The 19,814-nt window shown below is 37.3% G+C and overlaps 1 protein-coding gene across 2 annotated transcripts in view; it reads left to right on the top strand.

Moving 5' to 3' along the window:
• The first annotated feature begins 2,161 nt into the window (after positions 1-2,161).
• The window catches only part of PTPN4 (protein tyrosine phosphatase, non-receptor type 4), a 90,278-nt gene continuing 72,625 nt past the window's right edge, over positions 2,162-19,814 (top strand). For both annotated transcript variants that reach the window (XM_026852583.1, XM_026852584.1), the window contains exon 1: positions 2,162-2,184. The gene's annotated coding sequence lies outside the window, so the exon portion shown is untranslated. The remainder of the gene's footprint in view (positions 2,185-19,814) is intronic.

The raw sequence follows: 19,814 nt of genomic DNA on the forward strand, positions 1-19,814 counted from the left end.
TGTCCTTGCCTTCTTTCTGGCTATCACAATCCTGATTATTGACTTTGAAAATTTCCATTTGTTTCTAGGACAAAAAGATCAATCTTTGGTTCTTTCAAAGATCAAACCATGAAGTAAACCAAAAATTTGAGCGTAATGCACTGAAACAAACATGAGCTCTCTCAGGCTACAGATCCTCATTCAGTATTTAATTTTTTTTCAGTAAATAAGTGGTTTTCCAAGCAATACCAGGATCTGATGCACTGCCGTGGTGAAGGTGAACTATTGAATTCCATTCTCTGGAAGTAACTCCAAATCAGAAATAGAAAAGAGATTGTTCATAGGCATTTAAAATGTAAATAATATGACTTTTTGTAGGTTTATGTCCCATGATCTGTATATCTTCTCCCAAAATATCCCTTGCTACATGTGCACTTGGGGATCTGATGCCCATGTCACAAGGCTGGCAGCACTCCTTTGCCTGAGAGCTCTTACTCGCCTTCCTCCTATTCTCAGTAGTCGTATAATGTCTTCTTAGCCTTTATCCCTTCTGTATTGTTGGTACCTGCCGATAACATGGATCCTACCACCTGCTTTTTTCTGTAAGCCCTTGAATTGCTATTCTCTTTTCCCTACTGAAAGGAAGGCATGATCTTTATTCAGGAGTTGCTCTCAGATTCCTGAGGTAATATTTTTCTTGAATTGCTGCCACTGGAGATAGTAGTTGTGTTCTCTTTACCTAAATGTTTCTGTCAAATAGTTTTCTATTTCTCCCCTGTTGCCTTGCCTAGATTTTTATGTACTTTCCATAGTTGTCGTATTTTTATCTGTAAGTGTTCTGAAAACAGGCATTTAAGTAATGGCTCTCTGGTCTCCCTTAACTCTGATACAGTTATTCTGGAAAGCAATTTTGTATTCACTTCAATTCTCTATCAATCATATTCAATAGAAAACGGAAAGAAAATTCTTGGTGAAACCAACAAAACAGGAAAACAAGCTAACTGAAAAAATGAATTTCAGATGAATGTTCAAACTATTGTAATTTTAAGACCTTTCCCATCCTGGTTCGGACTGAAAATTCAACAGCCCATGGAGTTGCAAGATGGGATGTAAGAATGAGATTTGTGTTATTACTAAAATAATAAAATTTGCCATGTAATGGTGGCATGGCTATTCCTGCTCCAGCTACCAGTATCTTCCCATATCATGTTTCAGAGGAGTGTAACAGCAGGTTTACAAAATGACCTAATAGAATAAATAATGGCAAAAACATTAATGGTCATCATAGATGTAAGTTATTGTGCTGTAGTGACCAACATGTGCCAGAGAGATGTACACGTAGCGTAGCCTATACATCTGTTAAAAAACAAAGCCTACCACAATGTATGCATAAGATGTAGGTTTGGGTATCTGCGCTCATCAGTTACTTATTTTGGATTTCTTGAGAGCTAGATGAGATTTTTCTGCACTTTCATGAGCTCTGTCAGCACTTGTTCAGTCTAGTTGGCACCTCTTCATTTCTCTGTTTTTTTTCAGCAGATTTTCTTAGAGAAAGGCGGATGATCTAACACTGTGAAGAAATTCTAATTTGTGTTTCTCTTTATATACTTCCAGAGGACAGATGGACACGTCTGTTATTTAATAATGCTCATGTTACATCCTTCATAAAGAATCAGAATAGCTCCTAGCAGTCTGCCTGCCTGTCAGTAGCAGACACAAGCTTCTTGCTGGTTTTGTGTTAAATAACAGGGATTTCTGCACTCCGGTCTCCAGCTTTCAGAGTTTGAGAACAGCACATTCTCGGATGGGTACTGTAGATTCCTCATACTCTTGACTGCTGAGAAGTTCTCTCTCTTTCAGAGATTTTTGTGTGACCTTCTGGTAAATAAACATGCTGTGCTGGTTCTTGGAGAGTGGGAGCTACTTTTCAAGAGGATAAGGCGGTGGTGATAATAATAAACTCTTTACCATTGCCTGCCTCACTGCACATAACATCACTCTCATTCTTAAGAAATTGCCAGAGCATCCTGACACCAGCTCCTGAATCTGGAAAGGATAAGCTTTGTTTCATTTTTTTCTTCTGAACAGTCAGAACTGAAGAACCCTCGGATATTCTTTGGCTTGCCTTCTGAGCCACTTCACCGTCGACTAATGCTGAAGGAGTGGCATGGTGCATGGCACTGGCTACCCAGTGTTTCACGAGTGGTGAGTAACATTCCCAGCAGCCTCAGTTCAGGAATTGAATGATCCAGCTGGAACCGCATTTGAAAAGCTGAGACTTCTTAAACCTTTGCTGGACTGTAAAGACACCCATCGATCTATGTGTTTCTAATCTCTTTTCAACTTTCTGGAGCCACCGAAACCTTTCCAATAATGGGTCACCGGGTCTCCTTCCTATGATCTGGGGAATAAGTTGTATGTCTTTGTCGCACCTTTACACAGAAGGTATCAACAGTTTCTTCATGGGCTAGGATGTTATCAGTGTTACTCAGTTTGCTGACAGTTCATACACTGTTGAAGTCTGATATTGGCAGCCCATTTCAGCATCTTCATGGTTGTACCTAGATGATTAGTTAGTATTTGCCAACCCTTAGTGACAGGTACTTGCTAAAGTGTCCTTGTTCTGAAGTCAGTATTGCTAATGCCAATATAATGGCTGGGAATTCAGAAGGGATGATCTGGACTTTGTTGGCTGGTGTGTTCCCCATAGACATAATGCAACGGAACATAGTCAGATCTTCTTTGTATGCTGTTAAAGAATGAAGTTTCTATATCTGCTCCCAGGTTTATTATTCTATAATGGGAAAAGGATCCTATCAGTTTCATGGGTTGAAGTTTTTTGCTTCTTCGTAATATGTCAAGCTTGTTCATCTCTGTCATGGTTCCACTAATTATATCAGGAAGGACTTAACTGGGAAAACTGAACTAAGCAGCTGGTGGTTTGACTGTGTCTTGGTGCTCTGAATCTTTGTGAGCCTTACTATTCTGGGCTGTCTCCTTTGTTAAGATGAAGCTTGTTGCTAACTCAGTTTACCGCTGCATTTTTGGAAATACAGAATTTCCTAAAGTCCATATTCTTGTAGTGAAAGAGTTGGTTCCCCAGAAGAACTGAATCTGATCTGTGATATTCCGATGAGAACATCTTGCTATTTAGAAAGAAAGTAATCTCATCATGTCAGCAAATACGGTTATTGCTTGTGTCTTCATATATGGCTATATTGGTGTCTTAATTTTAAGAGAATATCTCTTCTGAACATCCATGGGAGCATGAGGAGGAGCTTTGTGCCCTCAGCTGAGTGTGGTACCACCATGCAGAGACCCTGCTCTGCAGAACAACACTCCTGTGACTTTCACCTGTGGCTCCTGCAGCTGCTTCCAGGGGAACTGGGCTGTGCTGCAGAGCTGCCAGGAGGGGAAAGTGTGTGTGAATTGACAGTAGAAGATAGAAGAACCCAGTTACTTGGTTTCTTTGTTAATGTGCACATTCCATATCCTGCCATGTGTCCTTCTTCTTTAGCCTTTTAATTCTGGGCTGTTACAGATGATGCCCTTTATGCTTCAGTGATGTTGGACTGCATGCCTGCTGTAAAACATCGTTAGAACAAATTAACAATGTTTTTTTAATAATGTTATGGTAATGTTAGTGTTAATACAGCATGGAAAAATTAACTAAAATCAACAACAACAACAAAAGACCGTTTGGTTTTATCCTTTATAGTGGTATTAAATGAGACTCATGATATTTTCTTATCTAAACCCTGAAAACCTATCTTTACAGCAGTGGGGAGGAATAATATTTTTCATAAGCAATATAAATAAACTGAGCTTCTAAGATAATATAGTTTAGCTATTAGCTGAATAGCTTTTTAGCTTAGCCTATTATTTTTTTAAGGATATGAATTCTAGATAATGAAAAAGCGTTGGGATAAACAGTCCAAGGCAGTATTACTGATGGGGCCTTATAATAAAAGAAGTCACATAGCATAATTTTTATGATATTGTGTCTTTGCCTCTAAGCGAAAAAAAGTGATTCTCTGTATGAGGTAGTAGTTTCACTTTCTGTCATGTAATGCAGAAGGTAGGAAATAGTTTGGGAAAGCTGAGTTTAATTACAAAAGAGTGCCTAAAGAACATGGTGTAAGAAGGTGATTGGGCCTGTCTGCAGAGGCACTTGAATGAAAAGAATTTTTAAACATAATCCCAAGAGGAGCAGTTCTGGTGTGCTGATTCAGAGAGCTCATCACCTTTTAATGCCATCTTCATAGATTTATTTGTATGTTGTTAGACTGTTCCTTCTCAATGCACTTTGTACAATCTTTTCACTTTAAAGAAAAAAAATGAATGTAATCTTTTATCTTCTGAGTGTCTTTTCACACTTGATAGGGACTGTAAGTTTTCTTCTCTTTTTATGTATCAGAAAACTTAGCTACTGGAAAGCTCTATCATGTCACTGTCAACATGTTTGTGCATGTTGAGAATAAACTTGTACTTAATCAGTTTTCCTGCAGGGTTTTCTCTTCTCCTGAAAGTCTTGTTTTGTAGGAGGTTGTCCCTAAGCATTGCAGGTGTTGAATTAATTCTGTTGGTGAAGATGGTAGAAAAATGAGGCAGGGGAAGTTCTGAAACCCAGAATTAACTCAAAATTTGTGCATCTAGGAGACTGTTAGCGAGAAGTCACTTGACTGTGCAGGTCCTTTATGTATTGTTCTGATGGTGTGGGAATCTTTTGATACCTCATGTTAAAATCTGAGAGATTTAAAAGCCTTTTAATGATTTTTGGTCATGCTATGTAGGTGATTATGTTGCCGTCCATCCCTTCTGTTTAACCATGTGGAAAGCATCTCAGCAGAGTGCATCAGGCACCTTACGCAGGTGGTGTTACTCTGACTATAGATATATCTAGCATCTTTCTTTTAAGCTTGGGAGCACACTTGGGCATGGTTCTTGTCTCTTGGCTACAGTTTTTCTTCTTGCTTCCAGGTGGTGTGTGTTTGGTTTTCTGTGGGTTTTGGGAAAGTTTTGCTAATTTCTATTGCTGTTTGGTCTTCTGTATCCACTGCAAAGGAGAGGAGTAGGACATGGAGTAGGTCAGAGAGAGGTTGAGAGGTGGTTAGAGAAATGGGCATAATGTAGAGAAGGATTTGAGTGGTGAAGGGAATTGAACAGTTAGAAGGGGGACTGTTAGAGCCTTGAGAAATGAAGAAGGGACTTGGAGGAGATCTGGAATACTTGAAGGAGGGGAATGGTATGGAACTAATGGTTTCAGTAATAAATAATTTTCTTTGTGGTTTCAGTGAATCTGTAGCATCAGCTTGTGAATCTGATCCATGTTTGTACCTGCCTTTCCAGGGAAAACAACAGGAACAAGAGCCAGGCTATTTTAAGATTACTTAATTAGCATATTATTTAAATTGCCTAATGATGCCTAATGACTTCTAAAAGGGCTATTAGTAGCCACATTTAAATGTCTGAAAACATAAACTTAACAATATGCCATCTCCAGTGTTCACTGTTATCTACTGTTTCTTTCCGGGATGATAACATGCACTTGCTAAGACAAAAAATATTACATTTGATGTCAAATATTCATAGAAGAATGGTTCTACCAAGAGAGACCATATCTTTCTTTATAAAATTAGAAAATATATTGAGAAAATTTTCTTGCTTATATTATCAACTTGATAGGAGTTTTTGTTGTTTTTAATGGTATTCATAGAAGTAACTTTAAATATTCGTTATTGTAACTTGTTTTCATTGGCATTTTTGTTGTTTGTAATGTTATTCATAAAAATAACTTAAATATTCATTATTGTATAAACCATAGCCTTTTATTGTGAGTTTGTGAACTCTGACCATAAGCAAGAATTATAGTGGTATATTTTAGAACTGCATTTTCCTTTAAATAAAGCAGAAATACCTAGAGTAAGGTCTTTTAGAGCTTTTGAGAAACTAAGCTAGATTCTTTGTAAAACTTGCCCCATTCATTATTTTTGATATTTGTTTACTGAATACATCTTAGAGGTACGCTTTCTCATTTGTGTAAGTGAGCACTAGTGGAGACTAATCATATCTGATCTAATGGTGAACTTTTTTCTAAAAAATGATCATAATTTTGGGATAGCTGACACCAGGTTGAAATCTAGGTGTTCCCTGTCTCTACCATCAACTGTCTCTGTACTTGGCATTATTCAGAGGGAGACACTGCGCAGATACTCATTTGTGCTCTGTATTTTGAGAGGTGATTTTTTTTTTTATCCACGGTAGCTTCTGTTCCCTTTTAGAAAAGGGAAATGAATCTGTCCCAAAATGTTGGCTGCTTGGCAGTTGAGCAGAAAAAAGTGTTCAATGATGGCCTCAAAGGAAAGGTATTTAAGGAAGTGTTGATTTTACTTTCTGGCAGCTTCCTTTCCACTGCTTTTATAGAAAACAGCAAGAATTTTGATTCTCACCTTTACCAAAAGGACGAGAAGCTGAGAAACTTGGGTACATTCTGCAGAGCTTTTTCTCGTTAGGGACACTTAAATTTATCATTTCTGTCAGAAGACTTGAATCTTTTTGGCTCCACAGGCTTGAAGGAATTCCAGTTTGTTTGTCAGAGATTCACGTCTCCACATACCAGTGCACGCTGGAAGTATGGGTCATTGAGTATGTATGGATCCTTGAGAACTGAAATGCTGGGCAGAAATATGTCTACTTATTAAGTCCTCTACTGTGTTTAATGTGGGCTGCAATTGCACCTGAGGAAGTAGTTACTTCCTAGATTTAAAAACTGCAGCATCATTTCCATTCTTAGTTTTTAGGGCAAGAGTTACTGCCCTGTCTTTGATAGGGATTTTGGCTAAATGTCAGTTGTCTACATAATAGCTTGTACTGAATTTCCAAATACTAAAGGTCTACTATCATAAAAGTACATTGACTTGTTGCGTTACTGAGATGCTTGTCAGAGAGCTTTGGAGACAGGATTTCATCCCTTGTATAGAAATAATGAATATATAGAAATAATGAATAGCAGAGTGAGTTTTATACTGTGACTATTGCTTAGGCTGTCACTGCACATCAGCTACGTAAAATATGTGTTCCATACATTGTTTTGGAAATCATGGTATTGTGGATAAGTTGTTTTTTTCATGCAGATTGACATTACCTTTTTATTTTGACTAAGAATTACCTTTCTGGCATTTGTAGTGTGGCAACTTTGCTGAAGACGTGCTCACTAAGTGTTGTGTTAGGTCTCCACTGTCAGGTTTTTGTGGACTACCACATGCTTGTTATAAATTTGAAACAGAGAGACATTCAGCGTAATCATTCATTATTACTTAAAGTACTTTTTCAGTAGAATCAAAGGAGAACCGAGAGCACTGAGGGAATTAGTTAAAATCTGTCTTTCAGACCTGCTGCCTTGTGTAGTCCCTGGCTCAGTAGAGGTGGGGCTTGGGAGTTTAGCACTTGCATGGAGGAGCAAAGAGAACTGACTGTACTGAAAGTAAAGATGGAACAGCCTTCCGGTTTCTTACAGTCTGGGGGATTATAACTGGTTTTGTTCAGTTAGACTGTTAAATTCAATATAGTGGAAGAGACTATCCAAACGTTTTTTTGCTAAGCATTTTGTAAAGCTGCTGTGTGTTGGAAGGTGAATTAGTTTGCATAGAAGGCTCTTAAATCAATCTGCTGCTTCAGTCATTTTACTTTAAACCGAAAAAGAATGCTGTATCCTTATTTTTAAAACAGTGGGAAAAGATTGTTAAAGGCTAGGACGTTGCAGTCTCTCCTGTATACAGTTGAACAGTATAATAACATATGTTCATTTTTAACAGTAATTTTTTTTACACAAATAGTGTGAACATCACTGTGGCATATAAAGAAAAATTAGTCACTTGATTTAAGACTCCTTTTGAGAGCAACTTTTATCGTTAGATTATTTTGTTACGAGTAAGTAGATGTCAGTTATAGGCAATGTAGTGGAAAAGTTGATTTGTGTTTCACTTATTCACAGTTTAGTGACTAGGCTTATAACCACCTCTGTCAGCATGGTTTTCTTAGAATTAGACTTTGTTAAAAAAAAAAAACCCACCAAAAAACAAAAACAAAAAAAGAAAAGAACCCAAAAAATTGGCCTGATCTTTTCATACCACAAGTTTGAGAACATGCTATGATGACGTGTGGACTTCTGTATTGGGCTGTGGTTACAAACAGGTTGGCATTTATAGTTCTGATAGGGGAAGAAAACAAAAACCGAACTCGCTCCCAGCCTCTCAGCTGAGGCACGGTAGCTGTGCTTGCAGCCTGCAACACAGTAAAGAGGCTTGGGGTGAAGATTTGAACCATCTTACGGTTTTAGTGGCAGAGAAGGTATTTTAACAGGGTACTGCCAGAGCTCGAGTTGTTTCACAAAGAAGACTAAGAGGTAATTTGATTACTGTCAAGGTATTGTCAGGGGTGATGGGCTCTTCTCTGTTGGTTTGTGGCCAGAGGTGTGTGCTAGGTTTCTGTCAGATTATGGATTTGGCCAGATGAAAGTTCTCAGAAACATCAGAGAAGTAAATGAAATTGAAGACACTGTGATAGGCAGGTGATTAAACTGCATTCAGGGTTTTGTTCTTGCTTAAAAGCAGTAAATACATGAAATAAATATCAGTGTGATAAATAGTAGTGTGACATCAAGCTTAAGAATAGCCTTTTATAATTTTGTAGTACACTTTCCTTTTAATAGCCTGTTGCTCTTTAAATTCAACACTGACATGTATGTGTTCATTTGCCTTTCTCAGCAATGTTTTATTTCAGCTGGAGATGTGATGTTTCTTTTATTGCTTCACTTTTAGTTGATTGTAACATGGTTATGTGCCTGCTTTTTCAGTGGACATGAAATTTCATACTGAAGTGAGCCAATATGATAAAGAAGCATTAAAGTCTCTGTTGTCTTCCTGAATACGAATGCTTTAGAGGAGATTGTAGAAGTTTGTTTTCCTACTAAAAATAAATTCAGTAAATAATAGAATAATTGAATTAATTAATCTTAAACCAGCAGTATTGAAAGTTTCTTGTTGATTCTGAATGGCAGCTGATTTTAGAAGTTTTCTGCTCCAAGCAAAATGGCCAGATAATTTTTCTCAGTCGGTTATTCTATTAAATGCAATGACACTAAATGTTTTTATATAGAAAATGTATACCTGTACCAGGAAAATAATTCACTATTACGTTAGTAAAAGCAATCTAACTTCTAATTAAAGGTCTGAGATTTAGTTGGGTGGGCTGAGATTAATAGTATATAAATACAGAGTTTGTCAGTGAATTTTAGTTTTGCTTAGGTCGCATTGTCATTTTGGTGCTGTAGTGCATTAAAAAATTCTTCTTTTCTAGGTTTTATGCCTTTACTTTTTGGATGTGGGAATATAGGGATGGGGTTGGGGTTTTTTTTTGGTTGCAGTATATTCATAGTTAGTCTTGACGGTGTGATGTTGTTTTTCACACCATTAATAACATCTGCTATTTTTGTTAAGTTAATTTTGTGGAAACTTCCAAGTATTACCGTATAATTCTATAAAGAACAAAGCTGTAAGGAAGAAAACAGTCATATTCAGAAACAAAACATAAAACTTTAAAGTTTTTTCAGAAGTCTACTTTGATGAACCCTGATAAGAATTACAAACTTTTTATGTAAGTTTGGATCTTGTCTTTCCTCTTAAGTGATGTTTTCTTCCAACATTATTTTTTTATGGAAGTTTCTGTAAGTTTGTCAATTTTAGTTTCAAAAGAAGGAAATGCATCCCAAAAGAAAAAGCATTTTTAGATAACTCTTAGAAAATATCCATGAAGATAATTCCTCTTATTTATGTACAGAATTAATTGTAGTTTAACAATTTACAAAACTCAGAAAGTATGTAGATGAGCGCCTGGAGCCTGCAGCCTAGCCTTAACATTTAATCATGTCATAACCCCTGACAAGGTGTGACTGTCGAGGTTGGTATGCCACAATTTTGGAAAACTTCTGGTTTGCCTTTGAGTTTCACTTTGTAAGAAGTACAGATAAAATTGTCCTGTGATCTTCTGGTCAAGACCTTTGAAAATGATCATTTTACAAAGTAGGTTTGTACAATTTACAAACCTGGGGAGCTTAAACCTCCTTAAGATACTTTGCTAAAGAGACAAAACCCACAAAACTGATTTATATATTTAATTTCACTGCAGGTGAATTGTTAGCAATTTTACCTTCTTAATCATTTGAACACGAGTGATATTTTCATTGCCAGATTCACTCAAATAATTTTGAACTTCTAGTCCTCTTGGACTGACTTGAAAATGGAAATTGTTTCCAATGAAGAAAATCTTTGAGAGGAGGCAGAGGCGAGTATGAAAAATACTTACGTAAACTGCACTGAAGTTGTACAAATGTGAGAGTTCTTAATAAATAAACAAAATGAGAACTTGAAATTTGGGATGATATGAATAGGGTGATGCTTTTGCTACTGGGCAAGTCTGTCAGCAAAGCTGTTGTTACCCTGTGCAGACAGTTTTCTGTTCTAGTACCCAGACATGCTTTGGGGTCTTTCTCTAGTATGCACCTCAGGAGCAGCTGAAGAGGTAACCTGCTCCACACTCATCCCTCAGGGCCAGAAAGCTGGGGAGAGGCTGAGTATCCAGGTGCTCAGGAGGAGTGCGAGGCAAGGGTGGCTGAAAGCCAGGTTCACGGATGGAGTGAGGTCACTTCTCTGGGCAACCTTGCTAAAAGACTTCCCTTGGTTTGTTTTCTGTTTGAGGAGGAAGTGGAGTTGACAAGCGTTTTCCAGGCAGGTAGCCAGACAGGCATTATTTTAATGTTTCCTGCAGAAAATCGGTGTTTTTTGGCAAACTGAAATTTTCCATGGGAAAATTTCTCTTTTGTGGAAATTGCATTTCTGATTAAAAACTAATTTTGATGGAAAATGTCCAATTGGTTATAGTCAGCCTTAGAATTAGCATCTGCTGTGTTTAAGTCTATTGAAGATAATTTGGCTTAGGTTTAGCAACTCTGAACAGAATATACATAGACAACTTTCCTCCCTCTGTCTAATACTTCAGTTCTAGTGCCAGCCGAAATTCAACTTGAAGTTGGCTATGAGTAGAATAAAAGCTTTTTCTGAATTTTGCCAGTTTGTTTTCAATTCAGACTGCCTTCAGCTTCAAAGGCTTCACAACACAGATGCCATGGCTGGAACTAAAGCTGCCAATTCAGCTAGCTGCTCTGGACTTGAGGTTCCTGCTGGGTGCAGCAGTATCGATCTGTGGGTTATCAAGTGGCTAATAGCTAGCCCACAGATTTTCTCCATCAGTATGTTTTCTGTTGATGTCTTTAGATAACTGGTTGAGGCTTGCAGGGCATACAAGATGTGGGACTTGTGTTCATTTACAGTCACACCAAGTTAGAACATGTAACTTTCCAGAATTTGGTGTTTCACCCCTGTTTTATCTGCTTAGTTGTATACAACTGTTGAAGACCAGCAGCTGTTATTTACATGTAATTTCTTACTTTTTTTTGGCTTTTTAGATTGTGTTAAAAATCTGTCCTATCTGTAGATGGAATAGCTGAAATCAAAACCTAATTCTCACTTGCTACGTTTCCTTGATTCAGCACATATAGTCAAGCTGTTGCTCAAGTTTAGAGCTGTTAATAATTAGTGTCCTGAAAGGACTGTACTAAATTATTCTAACTATAGACAGTTGTACATTGTCATTAAAGGATTGAAGATTACCAGGCTTCTCTTAGATACTAAAGAGCTTTTGGTTTCTACTAGGCCTGTAGAGGACTGTAAACTCATTTTTTTAATAAGTAAAGCTTTTTTGAGTTGTTTAGCAGAGGGGAATCAAATTTAGTTTCTCCTTGATGTTCTGAGGAAAGCTGTAGGAAGAAGTTTTGGGTTTTTTGGGTTTGGTGTCATCATTGTCCATCCATGTGTCCTTCCCACTCACCTGCCCCCCGCCTTAAGCACAATATAAAATACTAACTTGTTATTATCACCTGGTGTTCTGGATTTAGTTTGTCTGAACTTGCACTGACTTCAACCCTTTTCTCTTTTGGTGAGTAAATATTTAGGCTTCCTAATCCTAGAGTTGTACAGGAGCCAGAATTTCCTTTTAATGAAAAATCTATTTAAATCTATTTAACCTAGTTTAAGAACACATTTAAAAAAGAACTGCAAATTTATTTTGAGAAGTTTCTATCAAGAAGATATTTTAGTAATGTTTCATTATAGTCTCCATTTATTACATCTTATTATAGCATTGAGTCATGAAACCAAGAATAAGAGATCCAGGAATGAGAAGAGTTAGATGTAGTAATCATCTGTGTGAGGGTCACAGATTGCCATTTTTAAGGCTATTTTCAAACAAGGGCAGGTTATGGATGTAATAGTTGAAAGTATTGGAGGTGGAAATCACTTGGAAAACTTTTCTATTTATTCCTAGTAATCTTTACACATGATAAATTCCTCCAAATATCATGAGCTGACAGCTGTCTACTAGGAAACAAGGTGGGTTTATGTCTTATCAATGCAATTGCATATTTGTTTAATTTATAATATTTTAAAGTATGGAAGGATAGTGTAAATTCACCATTTTGTGGTACTTAAACATACTCTTCTCCCTGGTTCTTTTTCCTGGCAGCTTTATAATTTTCTGACTGCTTTAGCTATCTGCCTTTCCACAGGGTTTTGTTAGATTTTTTTTTTTTTAAAGTTAGATTTGATTTTTTTCCCTTCTAGCTTTGCCATTTTCCATCCTAAATTGCTTATTTCAGGAGCATGGTTTGCTGCTAAGGCGATGCATGTGTTTCTTTGCTGTCCATCGCACTGGCTGAAGTGGTCATGTAGTGGTGCAGTGACCACAGCCAGGCACCCAGGGGCTCTTCCTTCCATGTGTCTTTGCTGGCTCACAAGCTGGCCACTGCTGTAGCTGGTGGTTGCCGTAAACTTCCATTTTCATATTACAGGCCTTAAACTATACCAGTGTCTTTACTTAAAAGATATTTCTAGCTTCAGCTGCCTGCTCTCTGTTTCTTGGCACCATGGTATGACTTTCCTGAACCATTCTGTAAAGCAGTAACAGTATGATCCAGGTGACTCCAGCAGATCAATTATAGTTTATTGCTTAATAGAGGGACAGGGGTTCATTAAGGTGCATATGGGTATATTGATATCATATAGAAACTTCCTACCTTATGTAAACTCCTCTCACATTTTGTTCAAAGTGTACATAACTTTTGTTTCGTCAAACTTCCCTTACCCTTGAGTGTCAGCTGCAAATGAAAGATCTCCAGTCAGAAACAATATGTCTGCACAAATTCGTATCATGTTTCGAGTCTGATTGTGACTTTGGTGTGTCACCTGTAGGACAGATGGGTTTGTATTTGTTGTGAGTAACCATAGGTACTGAATACGAAGCTTTTTCCTAAAGACACATGGACTCTGGATGTTTTTCTTGCATCATTTGGAAGTGATGCAAAAGTCCTGTCTATTCTGAAGTACTGTTATCATCAGGTCAGTGAGTAGTCAGCCTTGAGCTGGTAATGGCTAGCTGGAAGGAGCTTTTATGTTGTCTTTGCATTTGTTCACACTCTGACCTGCAACGCTGTTGCAGTGACAAGAGAAACGGGTTGAACCTGCTCGAAAAAAAATAAAAAACGAAGTCTGACTTAATTCTAGATCTTTCTTAGCTGCAGACTTCTAGTGTATTGAGTGTATTTCTTCAGCCTTTCTGAAGCTGAGCTCCCCGTTTAGAAAACTGGTCAAAAACTGAAAAATGAGATAAAATTTACTATGAATGGATGTGCTATGGAAATCCAGTGCATTTATCAAGCTGCCAGTTTTGATGTGGTGTGGGCAGGTATTTTCAAAGAATAAATTTAAAAGCAAAAAATGGGTTTAAAATGAACCATATTGAGCTGTTTGGAATCTGTAAGTCCCTTTGGGGTTTTGGGGTTTTTTTGTTGTCTTTTCACTCAAATTTATTTTAATATCATCTTGGGCTGTGTTTAATCTAGAGTCCTGGATAGTGAAGATGGAATAGATACTTTCTTCATATGAAAAATGACTGGGCATAGAAAGGGAGAACATGAAGGTTTTAGGTTCAAAATAATTGGCATTGTTTCTAAAAACTACTTTTTTTTTTTTTTTTTTTTTTTTTTTTTTTTTTTTTTATTAGTATTACTTCTAAACTTTTTCAGTAAGTATTGTAATCCCTAACTAATTAATTTTATCTTGCTGGTTTTGTGTTTTCTGAAATGTTACATGCAGGGATGAAGAAAAGCAGATACCAGACTTCCTGCACTGACCTACTTCAGACCCAAAGCAGAAAGAGGAAGCAGCTGAGTTTGAGAGGCTTGTTTTGGGAGCGTTGTGCATACAGTTCAAGCATAATGAGTATTGACATTTAATTAGAAGTGTCACTTATAATAGGCCTTTCTGTTAGCTATGCTCTTGTTATTGGGGGAAGGGGGAGGATCAAGGGAGGAAATTGTCAAATTGTTGAAATAGTTTATTTTTTCGAATGAAATAGACAATTGCTACAGTATTACCAAACTAATTTGCTGTGTTCTGGTGTACATCCTTCAGCTTTCTCTAACAGATTGGCCACTATCCTGTATATAGTGACCGAATACTCGTTAATTATTATGTTGGAAAGAATGAAATTCTGGGAGTGGCAGAGCAAGGCATTTCAACTTTAACTTTTGTCTCTATTAGTAATGATGTGATTATAACAGTGAAAATCTTGCTTGATATCACACAGCAGTTGTTCAAATTTGAAACCCCATCCAGAGGAGTAGACAGAGCATAATTCAAGGAGGTCTTAATTTAAAAAGAAGTCCTTGAGTAATTTTTAAACTGTGTAATTATTAATTTAGGTGTCAAGCCCATACTGAAATCCACAACTAACCCCATGAAATCTGCATGTTCATAAAATTAGATGAATTAACAATCTCAGAAATTTATCTGAATAAATGGATAGAATATTAATTCTCTTGTTGCTGGTTCGTGAATAGAAGTTGATGGTGGAGGAGAGAGGCTAATTTCAACTTCTTTTCTCTCAACCATTGAACTTTGGGCCCAGAATTTTCAGAAACTGTCAGGTTTAAGAATGAATGCTTTTTGTGTTAGGTTTGGCCCTTCATGTGGTTGAGGATCAAGGATGTGGAAAAGGAGGGTGTAAAAGTAGGTCATTCTATGAAATACAGGTGAGATTATGGATGTTTGGGGGGGCATGTATGTTGCTCTGTTGCTCTCAAGAGTGAAATATTTGCAGATAGGAATTTCTTTTGCTGTTCCGTGCTACTTGCATCTGTGAGGGATTTAATCAGGCAGCTCTGAGTGCTTGCAGATAATAGAAGTCTTGAGGGAATGTATAAAAGCAGCTGGAGATTAGATAAATTTGTGTACAAGTTTTGCATATGAAGCATGGACAGTGCTCAGGGCCAGGCTGTGAAGAAGGGTGCGGGAAGCCCTGACTGAGGAGGGGATGAGCTTGGGGTCTCAGAGCTATCAGCCCCATACAAATAGTTGGGCTAATAAGAGCACAGTCTGGTTACCCGCCAGTGAAGAGAAGTTGCTGAGGTTTTGGAATTTTTACCTTCCTAACTTCCAGTGCCAGTGTCTCTTTGTACCCAGTGGTCTCTTTTGACAGCTCTTTGGGAAAGTAGTAGCACTGAAGGAATAGTGCTTGTAGTTAAACTGTGCAGTCACTGTAACTCCCAGTTTTATCAACAGGAAAAATGCAATATCCTTCTTTTCCAGTGAAAGTTTTAGGAAGAGTTTATTAAGTGGCCATATGGTAGCTTTACAAGAGTATATTATTTTCCTTAAGCAGAATGAACATGTTTATATATTGCAGATAATTAATAAACTCAAAAAAGAAACAAGATTTTGGTAGAGCCCAGAGTCATTAATGATGCCATTGCCTGGCTAGGAGTCTAGCTTGAACCTTTGCATCTGGTGACAACAAAGTAAAATGACCTGAAGTTTACATATCAACTTTAAAGAATTGTGGATACTTTCCATTGTTTGGTCAGCAGAAAGCAGGAAGAAATGAAGTATAAATCGTTGGAACAAGTTCAAGATTGTAGTGCATGGGTCGATTCACTTACGTGAAAATGCATTTCTACTCTGATTTTATTTATAAGCAACATCTTGAAGCAGTGTGCTACATCAGAATTGCTGAAAGCTTTCAAATCAATTTTTGAAAGATAAAAAATTTGAACTTTCATTTGTTGAACTAACGTGGACTATCCTCATAATAGTGCACAATCAACTAATGTTTAGCATTTACTAACTGGTTTTGGTTAATACATTTAATCTAATGTTACACTAACGTTTTCAGTAAACATATATGAAGATGGGTTCTAGATAGAACTCGGTGTTTGTTTGAAATGCGATCTGTTGTATTAATCTGTTTAAACCTTGAAAATTGTCTTTGTACTTTTAATAGGATTTTTTTCCTCCTAATTAGATTGTCTGGATAATTTTAGCAACCATGGGGTCTGCAATCTATTTAATGTATTGAATCTACATCATATTATAAGGATGTGGGTTTTCTATGAATCTGGCCTACTTTTTTCCACATCTTGTAGTAAATTAATGTACTGTGTTGGACTCAAATCAGCAGGTGGGGTACCATGGAAATACATGCTTCTAGGTTGCTAAAATACTGGCTTCTAAACAAATGGAAATCTGGCAATGAATTACCATCTTAGCTGCTTTAGATTAGCCATGAAAAGTGAAATTTCTCATGTCCTTGCATGCACATGTGCATACTGTACGGTGCTAAGATGGTTGTCTTTGTGTATAGTACACAATGCAAACTCTCTCTAAAAGAACTCTTTACTTCAAGTCAGTGAATATGTTGCACTCTTGGATAAATTAAATTTCAGCTAATTAGCTTCTTAACCAACTGCTTATTTATTAAGCTGCTTAAAATTGTTTAGTTTATTGTAAGCCCAAGCAAATTGTCATTTTACTGTATACATTTACATAAAAGAATAGAAGATGCCAAAATTCACTTGTGAAGCTTCTGTATGCTCTTTAATGCCCTAACCAAGCCAGTATTGCAGGAATGTTCTGCCCTTTGATAGGGAACACTCCCTAGAATTGCTTCATCCCTTGAAACCTGAGCTCAGGCAGGAAATGTACAACTTATTCCCTCCACAGACGCGAGAGTGAAGTTTCATTGCACAAGTTCTGTCCTTCTCCAGTTGCTGTAGCACCACGTGCCTTGGATTGTGAATTCAAGTGTCTAAGTATTACATGCTTAGCAGAAGATGGTGAAAAATTATAAGCAAAAAACCTTCTTCATATGCAAAGATTAATCTGATTTAAATACAATTTAAGTAATCCACTTGCATATATAGGAAGACTGTCCATGATGTAGATATGCACACACAGTAGTACCTGGCTTAAGTCAACCTGCTGTTTAAACCAGTACTCAGACTTTTTTTTGGTTGAATCTCACCTTTTGCCTTTACTCCTACTTCATTTGGGGCTGCAGATTTTACTTTGGAGCTTGAAGTCAGTCCTTTATTTGTAACATACTAACTTTAGCTATAACATATTTTCATTGCAGAAGTTTGGAACCAGTGTAGCTGCATTTTTATCAGTGTTGTCATTTTATATATCAGTATTTGCTGGGAAATCAGATAGTTGTGATTTACAGTCTCATAAGCAATAGCTAGACATTTCACTATTTTGCTAGTATGTTTTCAAAATGTATAGCAAGAATGGCAATACCTGGTCAGGAGAAATAATATTGTCTGTGTTCTTGGTAGATGTATTTCCAGAAGAAAGGAGGAATAAAGATCATATGGATACAGTTCGGGGCCAATTACTTTGTAAAACAAGTGTGTCACTGTAAGACCAGTAATTGCAGAGTGAGTCTGTGCTTAACAACTGTGTCCTTTTTGTATGTACATATGCTGATAGAGGATTAAATATGGGTTGTGACATATGATGGGCCACAAAGCAGTTACATGTAATAGCCCTGGCGGATCTTAGGAGGAGTATTTTTGAGAGGGCATGTGATGGTGAAGGCATTTTAACATAATGCCTACGTACTTCCATAGTTTGCTGATGTGAGGAAAGAGTAACATTGAATGTGATTTGCAGGAAATAGTCTGTCTTTTGTCATCTTTCTCTCTATTAGTTTCATGGCTGTTATAGTTTAATTTTGTAGAAGTATTCCAAGATTTCAGTTATTGTACTTGGTTGTAAAACTGTATTCTGTAGTTGCAAAAGCTTCTTAGTTTCATGGAAGAAACTTGCTTACTGCAAGATGGCTGTTCAGGATACGACATATTGTATGTGGGACATGGAATATAATGTTTCATTGCTCCACCTGAAAGTTCAAAACATGGTTTCCTAAGTCCATGAAGACAACATTCAGCAATGACTGGTGTCCAGAATGGTGTGAGTATGAGCTCCACACGAAGAAGATGCTAAATTCCAGACTGCGGAATGGCATGTGAGAAATAATCTTTATGCGTGTATCCTACTAATCCCTTCCTTCCTTAAAGTGAGTGAGAAGGCATTGCCCTTCAGGTCTGTGAGCTAGATGAACTGTTGTTCTGACCCAGTATAGCTGGTTCTGTTGCTTTAGCGAACTCGTAATACAGTGCGTTCTTTCTTGAATTTGACCATTTCATTTATGTGCACTGAGGAAGACCTGTGACTATGGAATGGTTTTGGTTGGAGTAAGATCATCTATGTTACAGCAAGAGCCTTGCTGGGTCTGCAGGTTACGTCTGTCAAAGGACATGGTGAATGGTTGCTTGGCATTTTGAGGATCACTGAGGGCAGATTTTCTCATTGCTCACTCTTACGAATTTGTTGCTCTGAAACCTATAAGTTTTCTGTCTAGTTTAAGGCAGTGATGAGGAAGGAAGAAATACTGTCAGTCTTAACCAGCAAAAAAGACAAAAATAGGGGAGATAACAGGAGGCAAAGGGGAGATTTGCTTTCTTCCCTTAAAGCATGATGGTTTCTGTCCTTTAACAAGTCATCTTTAGTTTTCCTGCTACAAAATTGTGGATTGTTGAGTTAGACCCTCCTAGCTCACTATCAAATGTTTTTATGACGATTGCAGTACTTGGAAGCTGAACAGTCTTACTTTGTGCACTGGTGTTTGTATTCATGGAAAGGACTCTGAAGATAACCCTCACTGTGTCTTGGTTGATTTGTCACTTACTCAAATCCTTGTAAATATGCCTGTCAAAGGGTTGTTTCTGTGGTATGGATAAACTGCTTTAATCAAATTGCTTGCTTTTCTGAAACCTTCTTTGATCCAGCTTACAGGCAAATACCACTCTCAAGTCTTGGCTATAGTTATTGGTTGTGTAACTGCACGGATAAAGATGCTGATCTTTATGCCATTATGGCTAGTAAGGCGATTGGTTTTTAGATCATGTCTACGTGACAAAATATTGTTTGTGAAATGTTATGTTGTTGACTCAGGATCACTGATATGGAGGTTCAGTTGCTGTTGTTCTCTGTTAAAGGTTTTCTTCTGCCTTTTATTTTTGAGACTTGTAGAAGGCTTAGTGGAAGCAGCCTCTTCACGAGGGCTTGTCAGACGTGTATTTTCTTGTTGGGCTTTACTTTGGAGATTTGATGTTTGCGACACAATTTTCCATTATTTAATCATTAAGAGAAATTAATGAGTTTAGCTTGCAGCTGGTGGGTTTATCTGGTATCTTTATCCTTTCTCAGTTTGTCATGTTAGTTTAGCAAAACAAAATAAACTTGCTGTAATTCTACATGAGTACAGCATTACAGTTCTGAAGCCAGAGTGACTGAGTAGCCAAAAAAAAAAAAAAAAAAAAAAAA

The sequence above is a fragment of the Athene cunicularia genome (genome assembly GCF_003259725.1).
Source record: "Athene cunicularia isolate RWA chromosome 7 unlocalized genomic scaffold, athCun1 chr7_part1, whole genome shotgun sequence".
Taxonomy (NCBI): domain Eukaryota; kingdom Metazoa; phylum Chordata; class Aves; order Strigiformes; family Strigidae; genus Athene; species Athene cunicularia.